The 23128-nt window shown below is 37.4% G+C and overlaps 1 long non-coding RNA gene across 1 annotated transcript in view; it reads right to left on the minus strand.

Moving 5' to 3' along the window:
• Window positions 1-520: 520 nt before the first annotated feature.
• LOC136761569 (uncharacterized) overlaps window positions 521-23128 on the minus strand; it is a 248501-nt gene continuing 225893 nt past the window's right edge. Inside the window, exon 5 of the long non-coding RNA XR_010820386.1 lies at window positions 521-1752. This is a non-coding gene — a long non-coding RNA (uncharacterized LOC136761569). The remainder of the gene's footprint in view (window positions 1753-23128) is intronic.

A 23128-nucleotide genomic window follows, 5' to 3' on the forward strand; every position in this document is an offset into this window, starting at 1 on the left:
CCAAATATGCATTTTAACTTTTTTTTTAACATTTTTTTAATCCAGTGACTGGTCATGTTTCTACTGCCTTCTTATTACAGGCCCGATTACCTTAGTACACCTTCAACATAACTGTCAATACCAAATTTCACAAAATTAACAATATATTATCGTAATCACTATAATGAGCCTCCAAAAGACAATATTACCTAGGTATAATGCTTTATCCTATGTATGAGAATGCATTACTGTTGATATTGTCCAAGTATTGAAAGAAAAATGAAAACCTGTGTAAAAGTGCAAATATTTAATGTTTAGAGATCCTGGTCTCTAGAGATGCAATTGAGCTGACCAATCATATAACCCTCTGGCATTATGCATTTTGAAAACAGTTTTATTGTGATGTTTTTTTTTCTGTCAGACTATATAAACCAGTTTATTCTTCCATGTTTATTCTGGAAGAAAGGATACTAGGTTAAGGATATCTCTGGGCACTCTTCCCACATTGACACAGAGAAATATAAGGATTTAATGCCAGAAACTGACTGTGGTCTTACCCTTACACACATATTGAATTCCTATACTGCTGTGAGCCTGTCTAGGATGTCTGTATATTATGATAGGTCACATACAGCACAATTAGAAAATAAAATGTTTAAATTATCTCAATTTGATTGACATTTGTTTGTTTTTCCCCCTCAGTTATTAAGCATTGCTTTGTTTTAAGACAGCATAGAAGTTCAATTAGGCTTGCCCACAGACCGTATCCTGGACTGGACTAAATACATCTAATTATTAAGAGTTATTAAAAGTTATTTTTGTCAACATTAGTTTCCTTCATATTTTTGCTCTTGGACTGTCGATCCTGTAATGAAAATGTTCATATGATGTCATTTCATATACTCACACAAACATATTCTGAAACCCATCTATAACTGAAATCCACACATTTCAAATGTATTTGTTTTTAATGAACTATCGGTTCATTGATATTTTGTTTTTCTTTGGGCATTAGGGGGAATAGAAAAATACATTGGGGGCGAGCAATGGGAGATAGGGATTCCTGTGCAGTTAATTTTGAATCTCAAATTCAGATTAATAAAATGATACATATATGAAAAACATGCAGTTATTTATTTTATCTATATCAACTGTGTGAAATGATTTATACAGTTTATTTCTCTGTCTCTTTTTACATCCCATTCCTGATTACGTTTTGCATTTTATTAATGTTTTTATTTCAGACTCAGCTATATGAGCACGTCATTAGTCGCACTATCTAAAAATAAATGCACACTCTACCCAGAAACTGGAGAATGTTTTAACTTAGGTAAATTTAAAAACACAAGAGAAGGAAAAAAAACGTGAAAAAACAAACAAACAAGCAAACAAACAAAACATATCCCAAAACTTTTGCAACTGCTGTGCTTTGTCAGTTTTTCTGGGTCACTCTGGCAATTGCTGGCTTTCCTGTCAGTGTTTCTTGCAGATTGCGTTCTGAAGCCCAGGTCCTCACCAGCAGATGCAAGCCCTCATGTCAGAACCAGATCGAGGCACCGCCGAGTTGCGGTCCAGCTCATACCTCATTGAGCCATTTCCCTAGCAGATGGCGTGGTGCTGCAGGCACTCTTCTTCCTGATAATTACCAGCCTTCGCTACAGATGGAAATGTCAGTCAGCCTCACAGGTCCTGGTTCCTGCCATTGCCTCCGTCCACAGCCCTCTACCTAGGCAAGATGCTGCCAACACACACCATGTGTTTTGTGACTGCTGACTAGGCAGGGAACAAAAGAGAAATTTCATCATGAATATTCATGCAGGGATGTTAGGTATACAGAGTTTCCGCAGCACAGTTGGTGTAGTTTTGACACCATCTTAAGTTTTCCTTGTCCCCCCCCACCCCACTCCCTCCCCCGGATATTGATATAAACAATACACCCTCTCCCCCCTTTCTTTAATACACAAGAAAAGTTGAAATACATAAAAGCTTGCATTATTTATATCTGGGCAAACAAGAAAATGTTCTACATTAGGATAACTGTGTTTCCAAATGGATTCATTTTAACAGATGCCAGGACTAACCCCCACTTATCTGTGATAAGGTGACCAGATGTCCCAGTTTGGCAAGCCATAGTCATAGTTTCATTACACTGGTCCAAGCATCCCAAGAGTTCTTGGGATAAAAAAATTAAATGAACAGCAATGTTTGTGTTTATGTCTAGTCTACCTGTGCTGAAAATATAACTACTGTTTTTTTCTTTTATATTTGCTACTCAATATCTTACATCCTTCTTAATCCTTCAGTTTGCCCTATACAAATATGTGCTTTCTCAAATTCTGATATATACTCCACACGATTCTCTATGAAATAATTATTTTATTTTAAATAGATAACTAATAAAACAATAAATACAAAATACAGCCATTGAAACTAATTGATCATTTTTGAATGTGGAATGTATTTTCTTAACCTGCTATGGATTACATTTGTGCTGTCTACAAATGTCCAAATTAAACTGTGCTCCCTTTGGTATAGCCTATGCCTTTTCCATTGCACTTCTCCATGCATTGGCTTCATAGTCATGGACATAGAATGCTCCAATTAAACTTCAAGAGCCTTTTTCAATACAGCTATTTTATTATTTGATAACCTTGTATATATTTCTAGTGGTATGTAGCTAAAGCTCTACTGATATAATAGAATTATTCAGTAATTATATAAGGAATTATCTCCTCAGTGGGTGAAAGAAGAATATCTGTGTACAATTATTTGGACTGGTACTTCCGTTCCATATCTGTATTGTATGCTACAATGGTAATATGCACGTGTTGGACCAAGGATTGGTTGGAGCCAAGACCAATACTATATGTAAAATGTCTGGCTGATATTCTCTAAGGTTGGGTAACATTTTTCAATATGAACTCTGAAGTCAAACATACTAAATGCTGTTTCTGCAGGATAAATAAAAGGGTGCACATGATACCTAATGACCCAAGTTATCCATATTTCACATGCCTTAATGTGAAGAGCATTTGGGGAGAGGCTCATTTAAATATTTATGCATTATTTAAATAGGGGCCCAGACGGAGGCCTCATTGTGGTAGGTGGGGATGGAGTTATATATGCATACCATCTTCCACTGATATGTAAATAAGTCGCCCTGCCCCCCTAAATAAAATCCCTGCACAGATATATTTAATAACAATGTAGTACACCCTTATTAAATCACAGGTGTGTAGGCATATTATACCCACATTCTTCTATAGAAAACAATGTGGGGGGGTGGGGAGAAAAAAGTCTGCTGTATCTTTCAGGACAAACACATATTTAGGGCTTATGAAAACGAGACAAGGCTTCATGTCCAAATGATGTAACTGGTCTGCAATTCAAAGACATTAGAAGCACAGCTGTGTTGCTCATTCACCAATTACCCTGGTTATTTTAAATGTAATTCCTGTTTTATTAAAGCAACTCCAAACTATCATGTTCTTCTTACAACCCCACTGTCAATCTAATGAGAATTGTTATAAAATATGTATACATTGTAATAGATGCATATAATATGTAATACAATACTACATGCAATTAGTACTACTACTGCTAAAACTAATAATAATTATGTAATAGCTTTTACACTATCTAGATCAAGCACACAATGGTGCTGTTCTGTGAGTCCTACTTCCGTGCACTATGTTGGTTAATTCTGCAGCTCTTCCTAGCACTGCATTTCCTCTCTTGGCTTGTAGCAGTGGTGGACTGTGTGAGAAAGCTGCTCAACAGTTCCAGGTTGATTCCTCAAATAAATAATACCAGGATCCTACTGAAGTAACTCTAGGAATAGGTGAAGTTGCTCCAGTGCAGGAACAATACTAACCTTAGACTGCAAAGATGCTGTGTTCGGTTGTGAATGGATTGCCTGTAGTTTACAGACAAGTGGTCTAGTTACTAGTTAATAGTCACTTATTACATATTTGAATTGCTTAAGGTATACATTAAGAAAGAAATCCTGAAAAATTGCATTAGTCTAGGTGGAGCCATACATGTTTTACTAATACATTCATTTATTTAATAGGTTAAGAATATTGACAGATTATTAACCCATACATTACACTCATGCTGTATAGAATCATAGTTGATTGTCGTGTGCATGAGATAATAGTATTTTCCAAAGTGCCTTTCTGATATTACAACAAGGGTATTACGTTGTACTTTTTAATAGGTTTTAATAAATTAATTCATTGGTAATATACAGTATGTATGAATTTTAAATTGAAACTACTACGTGGCAGAAAACACTATCACTTGAGACTCGTGGATTTTCATGCAAATGTGTTTTGTACATTTGGGGGATGTTTCTGAGAAAATAGGATGGGAGTATGTACATAGCCCTATGCATGACAAATTTTAATATAATCCTACGTGTTTACCTTCAATTGAACAGTATTGTGAGAAATGTGGGTGTCCCTAACAAAAAAGAAAGACATGAAAACAAAGAAAAGGGGACTTTAATATTTTACTTTAACTAAAAATATTGTGTAATAATAGAACATATATACAAACTGAGTGCCAGGAAGCAAGCACACATATTATTTGTTCAAATCCAGCAACTTATAGCAACTTTTCACACATTCAGAATAAAACTTGTTTGAATGTTTGAACAAATCTGTTTTTCTCTCCCCAATTGAAAATGTGAGAACTACCGTTTCTCTGTTGCTTCTTTTGAGATGGATGAATCCTGCGGAGATTGATTTGTATAGTTGTAGGAAAATCAATTGTGCCAGAAAACGTGGAATAATGTGAAATACATGAGTGTGTTTTTTTGGGAGGTATTCCTTTTTAACACATCATACAGCAAAATTATCTAGACACATTTGTTACTGCTGCTGCTCATAAGTTAAAAGAGTCTTTATCATTCGTGCGGAAGTAAAATCATGCAAGTGCATTTCCCGGACTGTGTTAACACTATACTGCTGTCAGCTTCAATTCAAAGAAATTCGAAATTTCTGACACATAAAAGGTGGATTGAAAGTGAAAACCCACTGCAAAGCGATAATTTTACCCTGTTGTATGAGCAGTCTTATTATGTCATGTTACCAGCAAAGACAACAAGTCATGTAACCCATTTCAGCAGTGCATCCCTGAAGGCAAGTGCTCAAATGTAACCACTTTAATTAGAATATGTGTTTCTGTGTAACTTGTAATTAGTTATGAGAGCCATAAGAGAAATAAATTAAACAGACCTGGAAGTGGGGTTGCAGGGAGGAGTAGGTTGGTGGGGAGGGTGGGGATGAGGGGGTGTAATGTATGTAACTAGTGCAGTCCATTAATAAACTTTGCAGATGCATAAAAGATCATAATCACAAACTTCACAATGCGAATGCAGTAATCCACATACAATCTGCAGTGCAATGGGTGACACTATATCAGGAAAGTACTACTAATCAAATGATGCTGGGGACATTCCCAGTGCTTATTGTGTCAATGACAATAGACATCTTGTTCTGAATCTGCTCCTCTTTCTTTAAATCCAATTAAATATGCACAAACTCATTTCTGATATGGCAATATGCAGAGGTGTTAATGTAGATTCCCCGTTTAGTTGTTTTACATATTCATTTAGAAAAAAAACTTTTTACAATCAATTTTTCTCTCCCAAGGAAATATTGATTTGCACATTTACTATATTTATAAATGGTTAAAAAACCTAAAAACATTTCAGAGAAAAGTTATGAATAGAACAAGTTTCAGACTGAGGTGGCACGCATAGAAGTTGACTTCAGAGAATCAATATATATTTAAATTGCTGACAAGGTAAAATATTTTGTACAAAATGTTTGTTTTATATGTACAGTACCTGCATGTGTAAAACAAAACATGTTTATCTTAGAATTTCTATTATTCCTATCTTCTAATATTGAATGTGTTAGCTGACCAAATAGTGCTTTCAATGTACTTTTCAGTGCTTTTCAGATCAAATGTATAAATATGACTAATACAGTTACACTTAAAAGTATTCACACCCTTTAATTTAGCAATTCAACAAATACCATTGTTTCAAATGAAGTGTGAATACCTTTAATCTGATCAAGAATACTCCAATCATTAAATAATTTGTGGAGACGTCCCTTTGACAATATCAGCAGGAAAATGAGGAAAAATAACATTCCCACAATTAGCTGCGTCATTGGTGTGGAGACTAACATAACAGCAAGCTGAGTGATGATTCAGCTTCTTTACAGTAACGTAAATGACTGATTTGGTTGAAGTGTATTAACCCATTTTATTTTGTTTTTATACTTATTCTGTACATGCAACGGTACATATTAATATTATCCCTGCAAACACGCACATCTTGGTCGGTGCTACCTTATAAATTTGTCTGTATTACCTTGTAAATCTCAACAGAATGTGTGAAATAAGCAGACAAAAATGAAAGAAAGAAAACTACAGATGTCTCCAACTCCTTAGACTTTAGCAGAGATGCAGTATGTATGAATGCGTTAATTCACTAGAACAGTTATTCTGCTTGTGTATGAGGGCTCAGTAAACACACAGAGGTATCATTAATAAAAATGTAATTTAAAAAACAACATTTCTTACACTTTATACAGAAGAGTATCACAGTGGAGGTTTCAAAGAGAGAGAGAGAACATATCTGTGCCAAAGCACCAAGCACAATCCAATCAAGTAGATTAAAGCAGTCTATTTTAATAGCATATATTTATATTAGTTGTCACTTAAAACTGTCACTTTAAGATAATATACAAGATGATAAAGAGAAAGTGTTTCTAGTAACCACAAGGTAAATAAATATTAAGTGCATCTACTTTCTAAAGGTACAACAGACACAATGGCAGGGTCAATCTGGCATATCTGTACATTTCTAGACTAAATACACTGGAATATTTTGATATCCTATTTTCTTCTTGGTTAATATTAACTCCAAATGCAATTCAAATTGATTCATTGTTTTTCTTTCAATATATCATATCATTTGCACATTTACACAAAACTAAGTTTTATGTTTTGTGTTTTTTGTTCAAGGACCGTATGAATAGTGTGCTCTGCTCTGCACCACACAGTTCCACACAGAGAGATAAAGCCGCTACGCCAAAAAACATTTATTCACTGATTTCACAGAGAGGTTACATCACTGCAACGAGTTCATGTACACAGCGAGCCCCGTTACACTTAAAGCTTTGCAGAAGCAAACCGAGATGATGTGAAATGCAATCTGGCGGAGTTTATAAGCAAATAATTAGTCAGTAAGTTCCACCCCAATCAACAGTTCACACTTTCAGAATTGTTCACAGTGTAAGAGTACTTTACAATTTTTGTGAAGCCGATTTGTAATTAAAGTAAATCTTTGTTTGCTGAGCTCAGTGTTAATTTATTTACCATCACAATGCGTGTATTTATGCTTTGTTTATTTGTTTGTTCAGTACATCTGAAGTATTTTCATGTATTTGATGTCCATTTTTATGGTCCCTTTTGCACACTTTTACAAAAATAGTCTTTTGAGAGAGTTGTGGGCTTCAAATATTCTCAGGACATTCTGTAATATAGATGAATATGAATGAGTGGGGCATCCATGTGGAGAAGGTACTCAAGGATGCTACATGTCCTGCATTAAGGATCATTATAGTGTGACCGACTTGTGATGTTACATACATGACAAAGGGCATGATCATAGAAACTTGAACACTGACTTAGTTTCATGTTTCCACTGAAACAATGTGATGATATCTTCTTTAACCATTACAATCCAATTTAGCATCTGTGACATGATGGGTCAGAGCTAGCGTGACACTCCATACATTATGTCTGGGGTTCACAGATCGATGATCTTTTAGCACCTTATGAAATCAATGCGGTAATGGGTTGATGTGTAATTCATGCCAAAGCTGCAAGGAAAACAAAAATAAAGGAATCAGCAAGTTGACAGAGTTATTTTGAGGACTCTGGTAAGGAGTTTTAAATCGTTAACTGATTCACCAATGAATGGCTTATTTAATGTGTTTGTTTTGAAAAGAGAAAACATCTCAAATTGTAACCCGATTTCTCTGCAACTCGAGAAGATCAGCGTTTTTATGAACATGAAGTGACTTTGCTGATTGGTAATGCTCTAGGTTTCAGATGGGAAGAGCAAAGTTATACTGTCTTTTCTTCTTTTTAACTCCCCGCTATGCAAAGTGTATTTATCAAAATTAGAAAGCATGCGTGAGGGCTTCCCATTTCCTTTAACCAGGCAGGAAATTTGCACTTAAAAGCCATTTGTTACAAACAATAGCACAGGTGCATTATCCTTGACTAAGCCGTATATATTTTTTTTCCTGAGAGGCAGAAAGTTGGTTTCACACCTGTTTTATCCTCTTTGTTTGCTCTCGGCCAAGCTAATTTAGCCTATGCCACAATTATGTACAGCTGAAGCTGTCATAATGAATTACATCTTTGACTGTGATCTCCTAATTCTACCGATCCCACAGAAAAAAATTAATTAGCTTTTTTCTCTCTCTCTCTCTCTCTCGCTCCCTCTACCTCCAAGTTGGTATATTTTTTCTATTGTGTGTGTGTGTGTGTGTGTGTGTGTGTGTGTAGCCTCCACATTTATTCAAACCCCTGAACTAAAAGAAGAAAATTAATTTATATATTCAATCTATATTTTTTAATAAAAATAAAGTTATTATTGTAGGCAGCAATAACATCTATAATATATATATATATATATATATATATATATATATATATATATATATATATATATATATATATATAATACAGTTTCAAATTTGCTCATACACTGGCAATCAGTATTTTCTAAATCAACATAAGCTTCCCTTTGTATTGCGCCAAATATACTGCTGGTCTGCGTGTCCAAAAAATTGATTCTTTTATCTAACCACAAAACATGGTCACAATTTGCTTCAGAGTAATTCAGATGCTTTTTGGTGAAGCCTCTTCTTTTAAGCACACAGATAATAGGTATATTTAGTGCAAAAAATAAAGGGATGCTTTAATTTGGCAAATAGTATTTAGAAATATGTCTTATATCTTATTTTTAGAAGATATTCACAATAATACAATTCTTAAATAACATAACATAAATAACATTACTTTGTTAATATATATACTGAGTACACTTGCATGATTTGGCTAAATCAGCTTTTAGTAACACTTCATCAAGGGTCTAAATTTGGAAGCTACTATAGATACATACATATATATAACATGGTCTACTCCTTCACAAGGTAGGCAATCGGTACATTATAATACATACAGAGAATGAAGATAAAAACTGAGAAGTCGATACTAAACCTGTTTTATACCACTTTATGTTTTGGTGTTTATTTATTTGTTTGTTTTTAAATTTGAATGATTTTTTTAACAATATTCATTTATATGGTTGTGACAGTCTAGAGTTGGTTATCATTTAATTGTACAGCACTTTTCAATCAACATGTGTGCCCAGATGCACCTTACAATTATGAGATATGTCATTTTTAAAAAACAAAACAAAATCTATCTACCGTAATGTAAGATATACTGCAGTGTGCCTGTACTGGTCAATGTCAGTGCATATCAATGCAAATAAAGCAGACAGTTACATTTCATTTAAAAAAGTTAGTATGTGCAAATTCTTTTAAAAACCTTTTCCATGGTAGTAATGTATTCCTGTGTGACCTGCATGTTACTAGATATTACAGTATCATCATTTGATGTTGTATAATTTTGGTGATTTTGATTAATTGCTCCTCACTAAATTCACAGGATGTTGCATTTAATAGATTAATGAATAGCCATATGTTATCTGTGGTCTTTTGAGATTCCTTTCATATCTCCTAAAATAAAAATAACACCTAAAATTGTGCAGAATGTAGAAGCTCGTTGACCAGATAATCCTCTTGATCTTATATGTCCAAATCAGCAGGTCAACTTTATTCAACAATTATGGCTAAAAGAGGAAAGATATTCATTTAATTTCCCCTTTCCCTGCCCACTTTGTATCTTTGAGTTTTACAGTTGCTCTCCGAAACATCACATTTCCAAAACTGAAACTCCCTTTCCTTGCTCTGATCAGAGACCTCCACACCATGGATGAATAAGCTGGTAAAAGTCAGCAAATTAAAAGTGAATGAAAAGAAATGAACCATTTAAAGTATAATAAAGGCATTGTGAAGGGGCAGGTTGGACTTTGAAATATTGCAGTCTCCTAAATTATTGGTTTATACGTACATATATGTTTATAAGTAAAGATTTATATAGTACAGTAAAGTACAATGAAGGCCAAATAAAATAAATCTACAGTATAGATCATAGTTAATGTAAACTAAGTACAGAATACTGTGCAGAACTACAGACATCCCAGACTTGTGCAGTGGGTAGAGCAGGTATAATCGTACTTGTTATACCGAATGTGTGGCACTGTACTGAGCACATGGTCACCTTCAAGAAATCGTAAAATCCTTTTACTGTAATGCTTCACACTTTCAAAAAAGTGATCTCCATCCCTTCTAGACTTTTATACCAAAGACGCTGTAGCTTTCCTCATTAACATCACTGCCTCAAAAGGAAATCATGCATGATATAAGGCAAGCAATGCACTTTGTGAAGCTTACCCTGTGAGTATATTTATTCTTAAGATATAATGCAAGATTGAAATATATATTTGTGTGTGTGTGTACACTGCAGTATGCCCTTTTAAAACATAAAAGCAGTCAATCAATGCATTGGGCATCTTGAGACTCCATTCCTCACAGGTACCACAAATAAGACACAGTGAAAGCTCTTCACGTATCGCATGGCTTCAGTTGCTCTTGCTCATAAAAGGACATTGCTTCCTTTTCATACTGCTTTCTAAAACCTGACAGGGACTTGTGCCCTAATGTATGTTGGGTCCATTTAGCTTTCAGCAGGATAAAAGCCGAAAATGTCCTTTCATTCATTTATTTATTTATTTCTGTGCTGCTTTCTTGACCTGTGATTACAGTGACTAGAGAAGCAGGAGTTAATGAGACTGTGGAGAGCTCAGTGACCTTGTTACCAGTTCAGTTAAATTGGACAGGCTGGTAGGAGGTTCATGTCTACAGGGAAGGACAGACAGATGCTTGCTTTTTTCCCTGGGTGAGACATCCCGCCTGGTGGATGCAGCAGACAATCTGGCTAGAGCATCTGTAACCTTAATGATCACTGGTGGCGGTGCACCTGACCAGCTACTCACTCATCTGAGCTGGTCTGCTTCTCCTTTTTGACCTACACAGCAAACTCTACTCAAACACTCTTCAAAGTGACAGAAGCGCCTCTCAGAAGTGCAGACCGGAAACAAAAGAGCGCTGCCTCTCCCTCTTGATCCTGCCTGAGCCGCTTATCTGCCTATTCCCACATTGCATCCCGGTGCAGGAGCTCAGCGACATTTTACACGCCGAGTTTAAATAGCTTAGGCTGCCGGCAAACCACCAATCCCTTGTGAAATGTGCAACTTAGCTAGGCTGCAGTTAATGGCCTTGTATTTCCTTTTCTGAACGAGGTTTAAATTTTGGTAGAGCTGTTAATGTAAAACCCGTTTACCAAAATTAAAGACAGCCCTTTTTTCACAGAGGTACTAGGTACTTTTTTAGTGGACTAAGCAATATGAAATTGCCATTTCCGTAAAGATATCATGGTTCAAGTTTGACAAAAATGCTGCACATCACATGCACTATATTCCAGATACAATGAAACAAAATTGAACCAGTTTCTGTATTCTGTTCCATAGCAGAATGATTCTTCTCACACTACCATGACCTGCTAAAATAGTATTTTGATCAAACCCCATGCGACACAAGATATCTGTCTTCCATTCACAGAGAAAATGGTGGAAGGGTGTCTACAGTATGTATTTGATCTATACAATGTTTATGTTAAATGTTCTCCACATGACTAAGAAATGTTACAGAAGAGCATATAATTCATCATGAGTTCAAATGCCTAGCACTGTACAGAAATACATTCAACAATTACAGCACTGTTAACATTTTGCACCCTAGACACATTTTGTTCAGTTCAGAACACCTATATTTTCAATTCTAACTATTTTCTGAATATCAACATTGTGAGAAAAATTGTTATTTTGCATCGTTAATTCACTATACAAACTGCCTTCAGGATACAAACTTTCATCACAGATTTTTTTTTTGTAGCAGTTTCCTCAAAAGGGGGTGCTAGTTAGCTTCTGATGACTTGTCTTCAAAATGTATTTGTTGGCAGTGCATATACTGTTCAAGGCATATTGCTTTGCCCATTATTGTTTCTTCCTGAGAGGCTCCTATTAGCCGCATTACTAAAATCACTGATCCACTTATACAAAAACATTACATTCCTTAGACTGAATACGCAACAAGAAAATGAACAAATACTGCCGGCACTTCATTCCAGGATGTGTGTGTTACCCTAGAATTGCTTGCCTATTCATGTATTTTTCTTTTTCTTATTTTTAAAAGGGGAACAAAAATACAGAACACAGGCAAAATCTTATGATAACAAATAATACACAATAAATCACAAAAAATGAATGGGAACAACATTGTAAATGTGTGATATAGTGAAAATATGAAAGGATCAAAATGTTTTTCTGTTATTTTTTTGCACATGATTTCACAAATAGCACTGTTCATTTCTACCAGTTTATTTGAATAACTAGAGATGGTGACTTAATTGAAGATGTTATCTTTATGTTAACTAATATTAGGGTATGTATAAATTAGATTATAATGAGTGGGTGAGGAAGATTATATTAATAAGAACATGGAAGGTACTTTGACCAGTTTTGATGCAAAGTGAAACTTTCATATTGGATATCTGTGAATGCATTTGGCCATATGTCTCACTTCCATTGGGAGCACCTGTATGCATGTACCTCTCTGTGTATGTTCTTGTTACAGTGGGGGAAAAAAGTATTTGATCCCCTGCTGATTTTGTACGTTTGCCCACTGACAAAGAAATGATCAGTCTATAATTTTAATGGTAGGTGTATATTAACAGTGAGAGACAGAATAACAGCAAAAAAATCCAGAAAAACGCATTTCAAAAAAGTTATAAATTGATTTACATGTTAATGAGGGAAATAAATATTTGACCCCTTCGACTTATTACTTGGTGGCAAAACCCTTGTTGGCAATCACAGAGGTCAGACGTTTCTTGTAGTTGGCCACCAGGTTTGCACACATCTCAGGAGGGATTTTGTCCCACTCCTCTTTGCAGATCCTCTCCAAGTCATTAAGGTTTCGAGGCTGACGTTTGGCAACTCAAACCTTCATCTCCCTCTACAGATTTTCTATGGGATTAAGGTCTGGAGACTGGCTAGGCCACTCCAGGACCTTAATGTGCTTCTTCTAGAGCCACTCCTTTGTTGCCTTGGCTGTGTGTTTTTAGGTCATTGTCATGCTGGAATACCCATCCACGACCCATTTTCAATGCCCTGGCTGAGGGAAGGAGGTTCTCACCCAAGATTTGACGGTACATGGCCCCGTCCATCGTCCCTTTGATGCGGTGCAGTTGTCCTGTCCCCTTAGCAGAAAGACACCCCCAAAGCATAATGTTTCCACCTCCATGTTTGACGGTGGGGATGGTGTTCTTGGGGTCATTCCTCCTCCTCCAAACACGGCGAGTTGAGTTGATGCCAAAGAGCTTGATTTTGGTCTCATTTGACCACAACACTTTCACCCAGTTCTCCTCTGAATCATTCAGATGTTCATTGGCAAACTTCAGACGGGCCTGTACATGTGCTTTCTTGAGCAGGGGGACCTTGCGGGCGCTGCAGGATTTCAGACCTTCACGGCGTAGTGTGTCACCAATTGTTTTCTTGGTGACTATGGCCCAGCTGCCTTGAGATCCTTAACATGATCCTCCCGTGTAGTTCTGGGCTGATTCCTCAGCGTTCTCATGATCATTGAAACTCCACGAGGTGAGATCTTGCATGGAGCCCCAGACCGAGGGAGACTGACAGTTATTTTGTGTTTCTTCCATTTGCGAATAATCGCACCAACTGTTGTCACCTTCTCACCAAGCTGCTTGGCGATGGTCTTGTAGCCCATTCCAGCCTTGTGTAGGTCTACAATCTTGTCCCTGACATCCTTGGACAGCTCTTTGGTCTTGGCCATGGTGGAGAGTTTGGACCTGATTGATTGATTGCTTCTGTGGACAGGTGTCTTTTATACAGGTAACGAGCTGAGATTAGGAGCACTCCCTTTAAGAGAGTGCTCCTAATCTCAGCTCATTACCTGTATAAAAGACACCTGGGAGCCAGAAATCTTGCAGATTGGTAGGGGATCAAATACTTATTTCCCTCATTAACATGCAAATCAATGTATAACTTTTTTGAAATGCGTTTTTCTGGATTTGTTTGTTGTTATTCTGTCTCTCACTGTTAAAATACACCTACCATTACAATTATAGACTGATCATTTCTTTGTCAGTGGGCAAACATACAAAATCAGCAGGGGATCAAATACTTTTTTCCCCCACTGTATGTATGAATTCTCCAGCCTTTATGTACTTTCCTTCTATGGTCACAATGTCGACATGGGCAATGCAACTAAATATTCCTGCAGTTTTTTAAAAAGTAAGATAGGATGCTCTACTGAGCCAGAGATGACTCGGCGAGGCACTTGGTGCTTTTGAAAACCAATCTGACTTCACTGCCACAGTGTTTCAGATCAAAATCCAGAGAGTTACAGCTGAATAACCTTCGGAATATATGAATTGGCTCTCCTAATCCCAGGTCCTTTATAGGCAAAATGCTCACACTTGTTTCGCACACAGTTTCTCAGGACAAACAGTTGCCAGGAAAGCATTTGCAGGAATTTAGGGATTTAGTGCCCCTAGTGAAAATGAGGGAGCATACAAGACATGTTTTGGAGTTCATTCCTGGCCAAGAATGTGGTTTAGCTGCTGGTCAGTGTATCTGTCTGTTGGATGACACGTGCGACACACACATTTAGCAGCTCCTCGACCGCTGTCTTTTTCTTTCTGTCAACTACAGCTTTAGCCTTCTTTGACTTAAACTACTGAGCCCTGCTGATGTCTTCTGTATTTCTATTTTATTTTATGTGAAAAGGTTATTTTTACAACTTGATGGCATTTATCTTTAAATGTACATTTTATTGCTCAAACCCAAACAGGAGAAGCCTAAACAATAGCCTTTCAACCTAGCAGTGTCTGTAGAAACCAAAGCAGGCTGTCTAAGTTAGGGTCATCCTGGTTGCTCTGCAGAGTGTGACTACTGTGGCTTAAATAGGTCTCTTCCTGCATCTGGGTACGAAAGCAGCTGAAAACATTTCCTCACATTTTGCAATATTTCAAACTGCAATCATATATTAAAACATTACACGCAAGTACAAAGATTCATAGTTTTTGTGAAAGGTTTTTGCTATGGTTTGTGCATCTTCGTGAGAGGTGTTCAGTATATGGTCAGAAGTTGCTGTCATTAGTTTGACACAAAATAAGTAAGTGTTAAGTGTGTATTTAGAGCACAAAGGACATCTCAGATGTGCATGAAACAGATATGATTTAATCTCAGGACTTTAAGACACTCAAACATTCAAAAACCTGATCAAAGCATATAGTGCTTTAGCAACAGTTTTAGTGATGCATTTATTAGGGTGAAATGACTCTTGCCAATTCAAAAACAATCAAACAGTTACTGAACATCCCTGCTTCCATCTCATTGTTGAATGGCAGCTTATAGCCTCCAAAGCCAAGGTTAATTGTCACCCTCATGTGCTGACATGATATCAACCTGGAAAACGAATAGAGCACCCGCTCCCAATTCAAAGGGTCTCATTTCTCTGTTTTTATCTGTAATGGAAGCGGCGGGGAGAACTGACAGGCTGTGGCAATGTGCGGCGCAGAGACGAGAGCAGCCCAGCTCCCTCAAGCAGACACTTCACAAACACCAAGCGAGGCAAGAGCTGGCTGTCATGTTTTTTATCAATTGCACTAAGAGATATAGCAAATGTCATTCAATAATGCTGCATATTACCAAATTAGTCCCAGTATCAGTTGTTATCTGGCAATGGTTAGCCTGCCAGCCAAGTCCTGCTTTTTTCCAGGGTTCTCTAGTGCTGGTATGAAAAATCCCAGGCCTCACATAATGGCTTGAAGATCTACAGACTCAGAAGTCTGAACTGAGAGTGCTTGCAGCAAAGGCAATGAAATGTTTTTCTTCCATATATGGTCACAAGTATGGCTTTCAATGAAAAAAAAATACAAAAATGGGAAAAGCAGGAGAGTCTTGAAACAATATAACTGCACAATTGCAATAAAAAACTAAAATGTACCAATATTTATTGTGTTTACTTATATTGGAATATAAATAATCCACAGATCATAGAAGACATGAGCACATGAGTATTCTGCATGGGCTATTCACTGTGGAAAACAAAAGGTAAAAATCAGATTCCTATATTAAACTGCAAGAAAAACAACAGAACCATCTGGCAATATAATATATGGTTAACATATATATATATATATATATATATATATAAATATTCTCAACATGAAACAAAAAACTGGACAAAAGTTTTCATACGCGCTCAGTTTTGTCTCTTCCACTGATTTCTGTGACAATCTGCAAACATAGCTCTGGATGAATTGTTGCCATCTGTCCTGTGAAATCATGTTGCTTTCTTTGATACAAGCACCTTTGAGTATTTTCCAATGGTTGGCTTTCTTGGCAGCTATGGCTTCTTTCTGATACACCCATATTATTTTAATTGAATTTGTTTAATTTAGCCAACATAGCCCATTAATGGTTTACCTTTCCAAAAATGTCTGCAGTTGTTGTACTTAGATGTGTCTCACATTGTCATGGTGCAGAAAATCCATCATTTGTAAACCCATATGTTGGAAATGACTATTTTGTCTGCTAAGACTAAACTGACACATATATGTTTCAAATATCTCTCTTAACCATTCAATCATTAAGTCAGAAAACATAAAAACCTTTAAAACACAGGCCTTCTTCAGTCTTTCAAGTGAAGACAGATTAGGCCTACTGACAACTTCATCATATAATAATCGTTGATGTGAAGACATTCTTGTCAGTCTAACCTGAAAAACACTAACATTGAATTTGATAAAGCCTTAACTGTCATCTTTAGCTACACATACCGTACAGCATGTAAGGTGGATTAGGGGATGAATCACTAAATGTCTTCTATTCTGACTGTCACAACTAGGAGCCAGATCTGTAGGGTAATATACACTAGGGATGTGCATGCTGTGCCAAGGACTGGAGCTGGCAGTCTGTGCCAACCAGAGCTGAGCAATTTCATCCAAACATAAATAAAGTATTTTTTGGCTCACAACAGTTGCAAGCGATTGCGAGCACACATGCCAAACTTCGCAAAGTTCAAACATGGGAGGTTTCCACTCCATCTCTACATCTGATGCATTATTGTGTTAAAAAATAGATTTCAAGTATATGGCACCCTATTCATTTTGACCTAGCGTTTGCTTTGCTTTAATTGTCCTGCTTTAGAAAGGGACACAATTCCACTTAGGTTCTCCTCAATAAATATAACACAGGCTGCATTTAGCACCTGCCAGGCCACATGCCACCAGTTTATATTTTGTATCTTTAAATTGTCAGAGAATGAGGAAAATGTTACCTACATTGTAAACCCTACTGGACTTTCTCATTATTCATATATTATTTCATATATTATTATTATTATTATTATTATTATTATTATTATTATTATTATTATTATTATATCTACTAGGTACAGGTAGGCTGTGTAATGCTAATTATTGTACCTCATTATTTATATATTTATTTACTTACTTACTTACTCACTAACTTATTCTCTCACTATAGGCGGTTCTGAAGATGTTTACCTGTGAGCATTATTTGCTTCTCCCTTGTTGAAATGCCAAAGAGAAGTTTCACTTCATACAGAAAAAAAATCTGAAAAGAGCTGAACTATGTCAAATCATAAACACAATTCATACTGCTGATGGCGCCCTAACCCTAGGGCAGAGGGAAAATCTCTAGTTGCCATGGAAATACTTTCCCAGCCAAGAGCTTGACCTGCTCTACTGACTAGCAGTTAGGCTGCCAAACACAGTCATATTTTTCTCAAAGCTTGTATCTGCTGAGATAACCTTTCACACAGTGTATCAAACTTATAAGCTCCCAGTCCATAAACCCAATAGTATTCTTCATCCATTTGATTACACTTTTTGTTATATATATATATATATATATATATACACACGCACACATACACTGATCAGCCATAACATTATGACCACTGACAGGTGAAGTGAATAACACTGATAATCTCGTTATCATGGCACCTGTTGTGGGTGGGATATATTAGGCAGCAAGTGAACATTTTGTCCTCAAAGTTGATGTGTTAGAAGCAGGAAAAATGGGCAAGCGTAAGGATCTGAGCGACTTTGACAAGGGCCAAATTGTGATGGCTAGACGACTGGGTCGGAGCATCTCCAAAACTGCAGCTCTTGTGGGGTGTTCCCGGTCTGCAGTGGTCAGTACCTATCAAAAGTGGTCCAAGGAAGGAAAAGCGGTGAACCGGTGACAGGGTCATGGGCGGCAAAGGCTCATTGATGCACGTGGGGAGCAAAAGCTGGCCCGTGTGGTTTCGATCCAACAGACGAGCTACTTAGCTCAAATTGCTGAAAAAGTGAATGCTGGTTCTTATAGAAAGGTGTCAGAACACACAGTGCATCGCAGTTTGTTGCGACCAGTCAGGGTGCCCATGCTGACCCCTGTCCACTGCCGAAAGCGCCTACAATGGGCACGTGAGCATCAGAACTGGACCACAGAGCAATGGAGGAAGGTGGCCTGGTCTGATGAATCATGAGTTCAAGGTGTTGACTTGGCCTCCAAATTCCCCAGATCTCAATCCAATCGAGCATCTGTGGGATGTGCTGGCCAAACAAGTCTGATCCATGGAGGCCCCACCTCGCAACTTACAGGACTTAAAGGATCTGCTGCTAACGTCTTGGTGCCAGATACCACAGCACACCTTCAGAGGTCTAGTGGAGTCCATGCCTCGACGGGTCAGGGCTGTTTTGGTGGCAAAAGGGGGACCTACACAATATTAGGCAGGTGCTCATAATGTTATGGCTGATCGGTGTATATATATATCCGCAACAACTGCAGTGTGCCTTTTCCAGGTCACACCAGTAAATATTTTAATTGCATCTTATCCTTTACATGGTCTTCTAGGCCTTCTTTCATCTTGGAATCCATTCTATAGCTTATTTTGTCCATCTTTTGTCTGTTTGTGTCCGGCCCATTGCCATTTTAACATGTTCACACTTTGAATAATGTCACATACACTCACCTAAAGGATTATTAGGAACACCTGTTCAATTTCTCATTAATGCAATTATCTAATCAACCAATCACATGGCAGTTGCTTCAATGCATTTAGGGGTGTGGTCCTGGTCAAGACAATCTCCTGAACTCCAAACTGAATGTCTGAATGGGAAAGAAAGGTGATTTAAGCAATTTTGAGCGTGGCATGATTGTTGGTGCCAGACGGGCCGGTCTGAGTATTTCACAATCTGCTCAGTTACTGGGATTTTCACGCACAACCATTTCTAGGGTTTACAAAGAATGGTGTGAAAAGGGAAAAACATCCAGTATGCGGCAGTCCTGTGGGCGAAAATGCCTTGTTGATGCTAGAGGTCAGAGGAGAATGGGCCGACTGATTCAAGCTGATAGAAGAGCAACTTTGACTGAAATAACCACTCGTTACAACCGAGGTATGCAGCAAAGCATTTGTGAAGCCACAACACGTACAACCTTGAGGCGGATGGGCTACAACAGCAGAAGACCCCACCGGGTACCACTCATCTCCACTACAAATAGGAAAAAGAGGCTACAATTTGCACAAGCTCACCAAAATTGGACAGTTGAAGACTGGAAAAATGTTGCCTGGTCTGATGAGTCTCGATTTCTGTTGAGACGTTCAGATGGTAGAGTCAGAATTTGGCATAAACAGAATGAGAACATGGATCCATCATGCCTTGTTACCACTGTGCAGGCTGGTGGTGGTGGTGTAATGGTGTGGGGGATGTTTTCTTGGCACACTTTAGTGCCAATTGGGCATCGTTTAAATGCCACGGCCTACCTGAGCATTGTTTCTGACCATGTCCATCCCTTTATGACCACCATGTACCCATCCTCTGATGGCTACTTCCAGCAGGATAATGCACCATGTCACAAAGGTCGAATCATTTCAATTTGGTTTCTTGAACATGACAATGAGTTCACTGTACTAAACTGGCCCCCACAGTCACCAGATCTCAACCCAATAGAGCATCTTTGGGATGTGGTGGAACGGGAGCTTCGTGTCCTGGATGTGCATCCCACAAATCTCCATCAACTGCAAGATGCTACCCTATCAATATGGGCCAACATTTCTAAAGAATGCTTTCAGCACCTTGTTGAATCAATGCCACGTAGAATTAAGGCAGTTCTGAAGGCGAAAGGGGGTCAAACACAGTATTAGTATGGTGTTCCTAATAATCCTTTAGGTGAGTGTACTTTGTCACATTCCACCATTCTTTGTGTTGTTCCCAGTTTCTGTAAATGTTTGTGTTTATTGACCAGGGGCTGGAATAAATCAAAAGTTTGACCCACCCACTAATAGAAAACTACAAACCTGTTCATCATAGCGGTTACATTTATGATTAGAAGAAAGTGGCATCATACTAAAAATGAAGCCGCAATGGAGTATAGTTTTGTAGTTTTCTATTAGCGGGTGGGTCAAAGATTTGATTTAATCCGGACCATGATGTTCGATTTCTTATTCACGTTTTGAATCTTAAGCATGGGGAAAATATACTGAAAACATTTAATGGCAGGTCTACTGGGGGTCCACAAGAAACTCACTCCCAGAAAAATGGTGACAAATAATGCTCTGCCATAAAAATGTGATTGCTGAACTGTCAACAATTTGGTGGCCTTTTAAATGAACCTGTCATTGTTGTGTGAAATGAATAGCTAGTCATGAGATATAATTGCCCCACCAGTTAAACTGTTTGTCAGTATATCTAACCAAAAAAACAATATAGAAGTACTCCCACACTGCAGTTGCATGGTTCTGGTGAGACTCTGTGCATAATACTGAACACTGTGATATTTCCCTTGGTCATACATGTGTTTGGATTTGTGAATACGTACAACGGTTTGAATAATACCCTTTGGTTAATTATAAAAATGTTGAAAGATGTTTATCGTCTCTCCTCAATTCACATTAATAGACAGTACCCCTGTTATCTGTCATGCAGTGTGATAAGTATTTAACTTGACAGCACAGTCTGCTTCTTTAAAGAAAGTAACATTTCAGTGTGAGATGTTTAGTTATTTTTACTAACCACATGTGGCAGTTGTGCCAAACATGAGAGGATTTAAAATCTAAATATAGACATTCCTTTGGAACAGATGCAATTATTTTATTTGGTTTATAATAACTAATTAAAGGGGTTTATATTTGTAGCATTATACTTCCCCATAGGTTGATACAGCTGTTGCAGAGCATTAGACCTGTATTGTTTTTATGTGGTGAAAATCCTAAAAATATTTTTCCAAAAATGCAGAGCAAGAGACATTGCTTTAAAAACAAAAGTCGTCAAGATGTTAAATATGGAAAGAAAAATTAAAAGTATGTAACTTAAACAGCTGTAGCAACACATGGAGAAGTATCAGACTGTATTATTCAGGACCCTGTTACTTGCTGTATGTAGAGAATTATTTTCAGCACATTAAAGAGTATTTTCAGCGCATTAATCCTAGGCAAGAATTGTAGTACAGGCTGTATAAAGATGTAAAACACCATATGTATGTACACACACTTCAACATTTTTGATTTAGTGTATTATTTCCTCATGAAAATGTCAAACCCAATCACGTTTCATTCATGCCACAGCACTGTAATTAGATATGACTACAACAGCCTTATCCATATGTTTCCATGCAAACAGGCATCAAATCATTTTGACTTCCTGTTGTCTTTCGAGGGGTACTAAACCTAAGATGTGCTCACCCTGGAAGGGGAAATAGCATTTTGCCCTTGCGACATATGCATTCTCTTTTTAACTCTTGAAGGTCTGATCTTACCACTGTGACATTTGCAGCTTATAAAGACATTCATATTATTAAAATAACACCAAAAAATAGTACGCCTCAACATACACAATTTACATTGTCCCTCGTAGTTTGAAAAGGTTGTAAAAATATGTATATAATGGAGAAATAGTGATGCATATATTTTAGAATAGTAAACATGTTTATATTTTGAACCACAATAATGAATAATACAGCATCTACAGCAAAACAAAATGTATAGCTCCCTTATCTTTAAAAAGAATGATTTCCTTGTATAGCCCCCTCAGACACATTGTTAGCATGTATGCCTGTGTACGCCATTGTACACAAATTACTTCTTGATTAAGTTACATCAGCTAATTAAACTGTCACTCTTTACAACTAAACTAGGGGAGCGATGCCTACAAAAAGGTCGAGTTGCCGTGAATGCATGTGTAGACTGAGTGCAAGGGCAGTGGGATATGGGAAACTTCAGCTCTTTAAATCCTATCTGTCTGCACAAAGCAAAAAGCCTTTTTTTTCTCTCCAAATTTGGAAGAAAAATAAATGTCAGTATCACACTTCCTTAAGAGGCTCCTTGATATACCGATAGTGCCGAGGTAGTCTGGAGAACATTTGTGGTCACGCTTATTAAAAGGATCAAAAAGGATTAGTTCTAGCAGCTGCAAACAGCTGGTGGCTCAAGGTATCGCCTCTCTTTTCGGCATTTTTCTTTTTACAGAAAAGAGGTTAGCGGAATCGGGCCTCCATGAACATGCGGCACAACTGATTTGAGTATACTAGCCACTCACGAATGCTGACACCCTTGCTGTAGGCCACACAAGGATTAAGTATATCTAGTATCAGGTGTGGTATTCCTACACATGCATACAGAAATCTGTCTTCAGATTGAGGCATATGGCTGGGCTAACAAGCTTTCTAATCCGCATAATTCTTCCAGCGGTTGCTTGTCTGCTCCTGGCTCAGAGAGGACATGTTTCAGGAAGTGACACATTAAGGAACAATTCCCCCCGTTAAGATTTATAC

The sequence above is a fragment of the Amia ocellicauda genome, chromosome 1 (assembly GCF_036373705.1).
Source record: "Amia ocellicauda isolate fAmiCal2 chromosome 1, fAmiCal2.hap1, whole genome shotgun sequence".
NCBI classification, from domain to species: domain Eukaryota; kingdom Metazoa; phylum Chordata; class Actinopteri; order Amiiformes; family Amiidae; genus Amia; species Amia ocellicauda.